This window comes from Lygodium microphyllum, chromosome 18 (assembly GCF_053477565.2).
Source record: "Lygodium microphyllum isolate KBCC chromosome 18, Lygodium_microphyllum_v1.1.10, whole genome shotgun sequence".
Lineage (NCBI taxonomy): Eukaryota > Viridiplantae > Streptophyta > Polypodiopsida > Schizaeales > Lygodiaceae > Lygodium > Lygodium microphyllum.
Window position 1 is genome coordinate 86,232,160 of NC_141152.1, and position 10,918 is coordinate 86,243,077.

Genomic DNA, 10,918 nt, shown 5'->3' on the forward strand with positions numbered 1-10,918 from the left:
GATCAAGAGATGCAAGATGCACCACAAACAAAGAAGACAGAAGGAAAGAAGAAAGGCAAGCAGCCAGGCTACAAATTGCAGTCTGACATAGAATCTACAACTGATCTCAAAAGAGTCCTAAAAGAACTATATTTGGGAAGCAAAATTGAATTCACCTTAGGTGAAATTCTTGGAATTTCCAAACATGAATTCCATGATGCAATTATTAATGTAATCAAAAGGAAAAGACAATATGTTGGTGATGAAGCTGAAGAAATAGTGCATGCTTTTTTGCAAGTTCTTTGAGTTTTTGTGTAGGATAAAGAGAAGTTGACTGCACAAGGAATTTAGCTTAAAGCAATTAAAGAGTTAATTGTAGCAATTGAAGCTCAAGATAAAGAAATCATGAATACAAAAATTAAAGAAGTGAAAGTTGAAAATGTAATGGTTGGCTGGGTCCAAAAACCAATTAGGCATCCCACCTCTCAAAAAGAAGGTCATCTACAATACATGCATGAGGAGGAAGAGGCTTGGTTCATTCCAAGCAGTCACTACTCCTGTATGCATTGGGCAAGAGCAACAACCAAGACAGTTGTCAAAATTGGAGAAAAAGAAACACCATGTATTGCACTCTTAGACCATGGCTCAAAGATGAATGTCATGGCAAGGAGTCTCTATGAAAGTGGCAAATGGCCCATATATGTTGATCTAGGTTGGAAAATGAGAGCTACAAACAACTCTTTTAGAGAGTTATATGCTGCATGTCCTAATGTGTAAGTAACTATTGGAGACATAAAAGAAAATTTTAACTTTTTTGTTCAAGACTCTTGTAGTTACCCTATCATTCTTGGGCAACCTTACATTTATGAAGCCTGTTTGGAAACAAAATCTCTTGATGATGGTTCTTCCTATGCTCGAATCCAAAGCAAGGATAATGAACAAGTTTTCCAATTTCTTACTGCGTGTGTTAACCATCATCGAAACAGAGATCAACTGCGTGATTATCCTATGCCTCCTAATGCCTGAGAGTTCAAGGGTTTTTGGGCTGCACTGGTATAAAAGGAGGCTATGGTAGTGCATCATGTAAAAAGATTGGACCTCCTTATGCTACAAAAATTGTGTCTCTAGTAAATTTGTATGTATGTACATCCAATATTATGGGCTGTTATAAGTCTCTTCCAGCCATGACTAAAGCTGAAATAAAATATTCATGTCATGTAAAAAGGGTGCTGAAAACGTGTGACATGATAGCTAAAAATGAAAATATTTCAGCTTTTTTTTTAAATTGATTACTACTGACACATTGGCTGAAATATATGCAGCTACTTATACAGAAAATCTGGCTGAAAATCAGTCAATAGAAGTATATGCATTGGATTTTTATCAAACAATTCAAGAATTTGTTGAGTAGGAAGACATTGGTTTACTCAATAAGGCTGAAGCGCAAGTGGAGACAAAATACAAGACAGTGGATAAGAAAGTCAAGCATGCAGTAGTCCCACTGCCTCTTGAAAGTGAAGGGCTAGCTGATAGGGCAGCAAACTAGCCAAGTCTTCGTGATCCTTCCAACATTGGTCACAAGTTCACATCTAAAATTATAAAAGAGCTTAAAATAGGTGAAATTTCTTTCATTTCGTCGTTTGAAAACACTCTTTTATGCAAATGCTAATGAAACATGGAAAAGCTTTTGCATTTCAGCCAAGTGAAATAGGCTATGTGGATCCAAATATTAAGCTCCTATGATCATTTTTACGGCCCCACATGTGCCTTTGAACCTCAAGCCCATTCCCGTCCCAAGGGCGCATTTTCCCAAATTATTGGAACTTCTAAATGAGAAGATGAGAATGAAGATTTTAGAACCTTCTTCAACATCTTACTCAAATTGATGGTCTACCGTGCCCAAGAAAAATAGAACCTTACGATTCATTCAAGATCTATAGCCTATTAATTGTGTCACAATACGAAATGTTGGTTCGGGTCTAATTGTTGAGAGTTTGCTGAAGCTTTTGCAGGTAGAAAAATTTATTTTATGGGTGACCTATATTTAGGATATGGCCAATTTCAACTTTCATTAGAAAGTCAAGACATTACCACAATGAAGACACCTCTTGGATTGGTCCGCACGTGCAATCTACCACAAGGTGCAACAAACTCTTTAGCTCATATGATGAATGCCATGCACAAAGTCTTAAGGGACTTTATTCCACAACTTACTCTTCCATTTCTTGATGATGTACCTATCAAAGGATGTGAAGTCAATGAAAAGAATAAGGAGCTTGACGAAGATGGCTGTAGGACATTTGTAGTTAACCATATTCATGATTGTGATAGGATTTTGACAAGGCTAGAAGAGATACATCTTACCCTTTCTGGAGTAAAGTCAATTTTTGGAGTAGAAGAAGTCCTAGTGGTCAGACATCTCTATGGCCCCTACAGACATAAACCTTCACCAATCAAGATAGATACCATCAGCAAAATGCAAGAAAAATGCATAAATATTTCAGAAGTGAGAAGATTTCTTGGGGCATGTGTATTCTATCTCATATGGATACCACATTTTGCTCATGTAGCCAAAAATCTCTATCAAGTATTAAGAAAAGGCCAAAGATTCTCTTAGGAAAAAGAGCATACTCTCACTATATGCAAAGTAAAGAAGTTGTTAATTTCAACCCCCACTCTCAAAAGGGCTAATTATTCAAATGGCCAACCCATCATCCTTACTGTGGATACAAGTCCCATTGGGATAGGATGGGTTGTTGGCCAAGAAGATCTTGAAGGTAATAGGTATGCAATTCGTTTTGGAGCAAAGGTTGTCAATGAACGTCAAAGAAGGTATGCACAAGTAAAAAGGGAATTGTGAGAATTTGTAATAGCATTAAATTGTGATCGTGAATACTTTATAGGTGCTTCCATAGTGGTAGAAACTGATTGTCTTCCACTTTTGGGCATGATTGCCAACTGCTCTACACTCAACATTGCTATGCCAAGATGGATTGCATATATTAAATCTCTCAACCCTGAATTAAAGCATATTGCAGGAAAGGTGAATCTAGTTGCTGACATGCTATCATGTGCAAGATATGACAATGAAGAAGAGCTTATAGAAAAAGATGAAGCTAAAGAATCTATACTTGCTGAAATTCATTCCATGGCTACTAAAAGTACATTTTCAGTTGCTACATATACAAACTCAAAGCTGAATCTTGCAGGTGAAGCTAATATTTTTAATGGTATAGAATTAAGTACAATAAGAACAGGAAAAGGTACTACTGTAAATCAACATACAATAACAAAGATTTATCTATGGAAGAAGGGTGGTCAACTAGAAGGTAGCAATGTTCATTACACTGCTCAAGTTCTAGTTCATATCTTTGAAGAAGATTATGAAGAAGAAGACCGATCAATATTTGAGCACGATGAAGAAGAAAGAAATTTGGACTAATGAAGAGTTCAAGCATATTAAGAGGAAAGCTTATGGTTTCTTTCTTAAAAATTGGCATCTATGGAAGCACACAAAGAAGAAAAAATGAGCGCCTATCCCAGTTTAGGTAATAAAAGGTTGCAGCTACAGGGAATGAAAGAATTTCATGAAAGCTTGTGGGCTGGCCATAGAGGTATATGGGGAAAATTTATTAAAGTCAAAGAAAATTATTGGTGGCAGAACATGTATTGAGATATAGAGCATTTTGTTGAAACCTGTTATGTGTGTCAAATGTATTCTATGGTCAAGCATCGAGATGGGTTACAACTGACTTATCCCTTATCTATACATTGTAGATGGGTTATTGATCTTGTAACCATGCCTACAGGGATATGGAATATGCGGTATTTAGTGCTTGCACGAGAAGATCTAACCAATCAAGTTGAAGGTAAAGCTTTAAAAACCAAGACCACTCAATCTGTTTGTTGCTTTTTGTTTGAAGAAGTATTTGGCACATATGGTTGTGTTGGCAAGGTAACCGCAGATAGAGGAGAATTGGATGCTGATGAGGCACGCAACTTCTTTGCTCAATTGCGTATCAAGTTGGCTTTGACATCAGCCTACAATCCTAAAGGAAATGGAAAGAGTGAGAGAGGACATCGTCCTATTCTCAAAGCTCTAGCACAGTCTTGTAGAGGAAAGATCAAAGAATGGCTTAAAATGCTACCTTTTGCATTATGGGCTGACCAGACTACTCACAGTATAGTGACTAGCTATACACTAGCTGCATGAACAACAACCAATTATGCCAATCGAAGAATCTATTCTCACATGGAGTCTTCTACCTTGGGAGGAAGGCATCAGTAGAGAAGATTTACTAACTTTGCACATATGGCAGCTAAAAAGAATGCTTGAAGATGTTCAAGAAACTATTGAGAAGCTAAAGACAGCAAGAATAAAGAACAAAAGAAGATTTGATAAGTAACATTGACTTCGGCCAAGAGCAATTCAAGAAAATGACTGGGTGCTTGTGTACAACAATAGCCTAGACATTCAATACAGTGCTTCTAGGAAGATGGTAAAGTGTTGGTTTGGCCTGTATATGGTAAAGGTAATTCATGACAATGCCACATATTCATTGGCTGAATTGGATGGAACAAGCATGAAGATACCCATAGTTGGAAAAATAATCAAGCTCTTCAAATGAAGAGAAAGTTAAACATATGAGTTAGAAAACTTGGATATAATTCAAGAGCATGAAGACATAGAGGAAGAAGAAGAGGTAGAAGATAAAGACATTGACATGGCAGAATATACTTCTTCTAACACAGCAAATCTGTAAGACTTTGGCACATGCCAGAGGATGTGCAAGTTCTCAAACCCTTGTGATTGACCATGAATTACCTCTTGAACCTTTAAACATTCACTATAATCTACTTATCTCTTGAAGACACATCTCTATCTATCTTGTCTAGTTTTCTTGCCAAACCCCTGTGGTGACCTTCAACCCTACGCACTGCAATGGGGACTAAGTTTCTTGAATTTCCAAGAGACAAGGAACTCTTCTTGGGTCAAACCCTTAGGAAGACTATATAGTCTTCTTTAAAGATTTGATAAGGTCTCTTTGCATCTATGTAGGCCCTTTGTTGATCTTGGACTGCCTTTATATCTTACCGGATTGCCTTGATCTACTCCTACATGTCATCAAGCATCTTTTTACAGACTTCTACCTTTATGGTAGGGTTGCAAAGAAATTTAGGGGAGATAGGCACTTCTACATATATATTACCTAAAATAGTGTCATTCTGATGTTTTATTGAAAGGAAGCATTATAGGCATATTCTATTAATGGGAGGTATTCAATCCACCTTTTTGATTCCCTACTACAGTAGGCATTTAAAATATCATTCAAAACTTGATTGACTCTTTTACTTTGCATGTAAGAAAGGGGAAACATCTCTAACAAAACCCATGTCTAATTAGAAATACAATGAATCCAAGCAATAATATTGAAAACCATAAATAAACCATGCATTGTTGAAAGGCACAAGAAACTATGAAACACATGGCATGGAGAATCCATGGCCATAGCTCAAATGGGAAAATAGATTATGGCTCTCTGTAGAGGCTTGGTCTAGGCATGATACTCACCTCATAGCAAGGTGGCCATGAAAATACACCTCCATGAAAGGTTAACATAGATACACACCTCCATGCAAGGTGGACATGGACACCAACCTCCATGCAAGATAGGAGGGTGGAACCCCCCAAACTCCAATATTGGAGAAGTTACAAATGGATGATCCAAAAATATGTGCACAATACTAGTTTCTAGCCTTTTATAGCTAACACTAATTTCTAGAGGTAGGGCTAAATTTGTTTTATTACAAATCATCCATCCCCAAATAAAAAATTTCCTCAAAAATTGAGATTACAAGAATATAAGGATGTCTCATAAAATGATGCATTGTTACTATGGATTGTATTACCTCTAATATGTCCTGAATCTGTGTTGAAAAACACATTGACCTTGCATATCCTGGATGATGAGCAAGTTTAATGCAAACCCAAGGGATTCATGAGTTTCAATATGAGAGAATTCTAGAAATGAGTAAAAACCCCTTAAAATTTTGCATCTTAAGGGATATATCTAATTCAATGGAAAGGCTTCACAAAAGAAGATGCAACTTGGATTGAGGAATCCATTCTTTGAAGAGATCACCTTCAGTTTCTCTCAAGATAAGGACATGTCAATTTCTCTAAGCAAAAGAGAATGTGATATACCTAATTTTTTCTAGTAGCATATGACGCAAATTGGTCATATGTTCACTCTTGCTCACTTGTCAATGAGTTTCTTACATTTATTTTTGCTCATACCCCTCATAGTAGCTCAAAGTATTCTAAAGTTTATTTAACTAACTCAAAATAAGTTTTCACAATTTAATTACCAATTTTTAGGTTACTTTTAAAATATTAAAAATATTTTAGTATTTATTTTTTATTTTTATAAATTATAACAAAGTTTTTAAATTAGATTTATTAATTAATAAATTATTCAAATTATGATCAATTTTTAGATTTATATTTATATATTAATTTTTTAACTTATTATTGATTTTTAAAAATTAGTGATAATTATCTCTGAATTTTTTATAAATATTATAAATATTTTAATATTGCACAATCTGTTAATGTATAATAGATTTTATCCTAAATTTTGTTAAATATTAACTAATTTTTATAAAGTTATTTTACTTATAAATCAGCATGCCCCTCCCTCAACAGCATGCCTCACAAAAAGCTCTCCCCATAGATTTTTTGTGTGTACAACCTTAGAACTCTCTCTCTCTCTCTCTCTCTCTCTCTCTCTCTCTCTCTCTCTCTCTACCAGACACGAGTGAAGAAACAGAGATTGTACTGTTGCTTTGTGGATTTCCGCAAAGCCTTTGACACGGTTTCAAGAGAGAGGCTTTTCAAACGCCTACTTGATCTGGGGGTGGATGATGACATGATGTGGGGTATTTATGCACTATATGAGTGGGTTACTGGCAGAGTCAGATGTCCGGGAGGTATATCAGATCCCCTTGTGAGCACCATTGGTGTGAAGCAAGGATGCCCACTCTCACCGACTCTATTTGGGCTATACATTGATGAGATAGCAGAGTTTATTCAACAGCGAGCCGGTGGAGGTATAGATCTCAGTGGAGCCACAGTTCATATATTACTATATGCAGATGACATTGTGTTGGTCTCAGACTCAGCTCAGGGATTACAACAGCATTTATTAGCATTAGATGATTTTTGCATACAGAGAGGCATGGCAGTGAACCTTGGTAAAACCAAGGTTCTTATATTCCATACATTAGCTTAGATACGCAGACAGAGTATTTTCATGGCAGCAGGAGGGAGTATTGAGGTCACTGGATCATATGTATATTTGGGAGTCACCTTTACAGCAGCTTCAGGGACTTTCTCGATGACACAGGCAGCTCGTGACCGCCTCACTAGAGGATACTCAACATTGGCTCTTATGGAGCGACAGTGTCATCAGGCACATTTCCAGGAGCCCCGCACCAAGGGGTGGCTCTTCGATACTCTAGTCACTCCAGCACTGATGTATGGAGTAGCTATATGGGGGCCAGGCCTTGCCGATTATGTATGGACATTGATGGAGAGACCTCAGGTGACCATGATATCTAGATTCATTCGCAGCAAGGCCTCAGTCCCACATGACATTGTGCGAGCAGAGCTTGCCACACCGCCCATGCTAGGCATTATTTCAGACAGTCTGCTTCCTACACAGATTTCAGGATATGGACAGAGATCGCATTGCATATAGAGCATATATGGCATCTTAGGAGATGGCTCGAGCGGGGGATACCACATCATGGTATGCACAGACTAGAGGTTGGTTTGACAGACATGGGCTGGACATTGATAGACTCCCACCTCTTCTATATGATACTCAGGCTCCCACTTACACACTCTCTCTCTCTGAGAGGAACAGAGTCATCAGACAGGAGATATGGCATATTTATATACAGAGGACATGGGTCAGCCCTACACAGCCACTGCCATCGAAGATGGCACATTGTTATACACAGTTCTTGAGGATATCAGAGCAAGGATTCATAGAGATTCCGAGATATATGCAGATCTATATGCCACATCGATTGAGAGTTCTTATTGGACAGCTCAGGGTATCATCACATCAGCTTATGATTGAGAGTGGCAGAGCCAGTGGTAGGATATGCCCCCTTTGCAGATCAGAGGTGGAGAGTAAGGAGCATTTTGTTCTCAGATGCCCGGCATACTCAGAGTTGAGATCTAGATACACATTGAGCAGCTCACTTCAGGGATGTATGACTGATATGGATCAGAGAACATTTGGCCGTTTTCTGGGAGAGGCATGGCACATCAGAGAGCAGAGCACACAGCGGGTCCCAATCAGAGAGGGGCCCACCCAGACGACTATTACACAGTTCTTTCAGACAGTCAGAGTGAGAGCTACTATACCAGCCTCCAGCCAGACCTCCGGGCTCACACTACAGCAGGCTGAGGACCAGCGTACCCGACGCTGCACGAGGATCCGTGGGTTTCAGACCCCACAGCCACACCGACAGGAGATCCGGAGGATTCTTGATCTACATCGACAGCAGACTGAGACCCGACGACACTCGACACATTGGATCTTAGATCTCCAGTTTGCTCTTTCTCCACCGCCGATGTACCACATCCTGCATCCAGGAGGGATCACCTGCTATTAGTGACTTCGACGACTGCTACTACATCCCAGGATAGTATATCTCCCTACATCTGCTACATATACACATCGCACCACTTTATCACAGCCGATAGTTGTTCCCCTATCACAGCCGACATTTGTTTCCCTTTTGTAGCCATTATCTGGAGTACCAGAGCTACATACGCACATACACATACACGACACTTATGACACTCACAGCACCGTATTTTCAGTTTCCAGTTTTTAGCTTTTCATTCAGCATTTTTATTTTGGATAGCTGGACCTCATCAGTTGTATCACAGTTTGTCTCATAGGCCAGTTTTGGTCTTTAGAAGACGTTAATATATATATATATATATATATATATATCTCTCTCTCTCTCTTAGGGGGAAATAAGTTTTAAAAATCGCATTGAATCAATTGACATTTCCTTTCTTCTACCTCACTAAAAAATAAAATTAGAGAAATTTTATATTTTTACATTATTTTTTTTAAAAACTATTTTGAAATGATTAAAGCTCTAAGCAGATTTTGTTTAGCTAAACTATCAAATAATTAGGAGAAAATAAATTTCTTATTGTTGTAGCTTAGAATTCCTATTTTAAAAATTTATATTTTTTAAAGTAGTGTTTTTACTTTCACATTTAATGAAAAAATAAATTGAGTGAGTGAGTGAGATTATGCAACTTGTTTTTGTTTATCAAAAAGGCAATTGTCAACAACCCGTTCTTGGTGAAGAAAATTCAAAGTAGGTCCCAAGACATGGAGGGGATGTGAAATATTTTTCAAGTCTAGACAATGGGCTACTAGCAACCCCTTATTAGCAAAAAATTTTCTAGAAGTCCCCTCCATCTCTGAGATGACTTACGATGTTTGTTTTGCTCGAAAAGGGGTTATTCATTGCTCCATGTCTGTCAAAATGAAGGGACTTGTAAATTTTTCTCACTAAGAAGGGGTTGTAGCTAACCACCTTCTCATCATTATGGAAAAAAATTTGAAGCAATTTCGCATCCTCTCTCTATATTTATTTATTTATTTATATTTATATTCAATAATTAACTAAAAATAATTAGTGATTAAGTTATTAAGTAATAAGTTACTTCACAATAAATTAATTATTAAGTTATTAACTAATTTCCTAAATAAGTAATAGTTAAGTTATTGTGCTTACACTAAAGTAAGAATTACTAAGAATAATAGTAACAAATAAATGATTAATTATTAAAATCTCATTATAAGTAGAAATAATAATTATTATTAAATAGATAATAATTATTAAACTAATTAATATTACAACTAATTAATTTTTATTTAACTAATTAAGTAAGTGTCTCATGATTAATATTTAACTAATGAATAGTATCAATAGTTAACTAAGTGTTTAACATAACAATAGCTATCGCAATTTGCAGCAATGAAAAGCTTGGATTGTATGATCCCAAAAGTAGGCATGGTGACCTCCATAATGCCAAGTTATTAAAGATAAGAAGCTTAGCAAGAATACTTTGCCATTCAGACTTTTTCAATTAGTGAATAATATTGTTCTCAAGCTTGGGAAAAGGGCTTCCAATACATATACTCTTTAAACTAATAATGTGTACGTATATGTGTATGTGTTAGGACTTCCAATATATACATGCATACATCTGTACATATATATTAATGAGAGAGAGTGTAGTGGGAGCTTATGCTCATCCGCCAAGGCCCACAGACCACTTATTGCTTCAAGCATTTCAAGCGAGCACAAATAGCTATCTCTCCTCCTTCCTCAAGTAAACCGGTAGCTCCACGATTCAAGATGCGAGCTCAAGAAACCTCAAGCCTCCGCCTCCAAGCTCCATCCTCCATAGCCATGCATGAGACAAGAGAAGAAGAAGAGAGGAGATGATGGAGAGCTTCTTCTCCAAGATCCCTCACATTCTCACACTCCCTCTCTCAAGCACACACAAGCAAGCAAGAAAGAGAGAAGAAGAAGAGACCCCTTTTGCAACACACCCAAAAGAATAAGCTTCTCATTCACTTTTTGAGTTTATATACAAGCCCTGAATCCCTTGGGCACCCTTCCCCTTTTTTACATGACTGGGCATCTTGCCAAGGTTCTCTTTCTCTACTCCCTTCTAGATGCCTTATCCCTTCATCTATGCCTGTTTAAACTTTACAATTTGCACAAGAGGGAGCCTCTCACTCTTTTATAAAATGAATTACATTGTGCCCTCCTACACTTTCCTTGCTAGGACATTCGAAGCACATTGCTAGAATATTTTGTGCTCTCC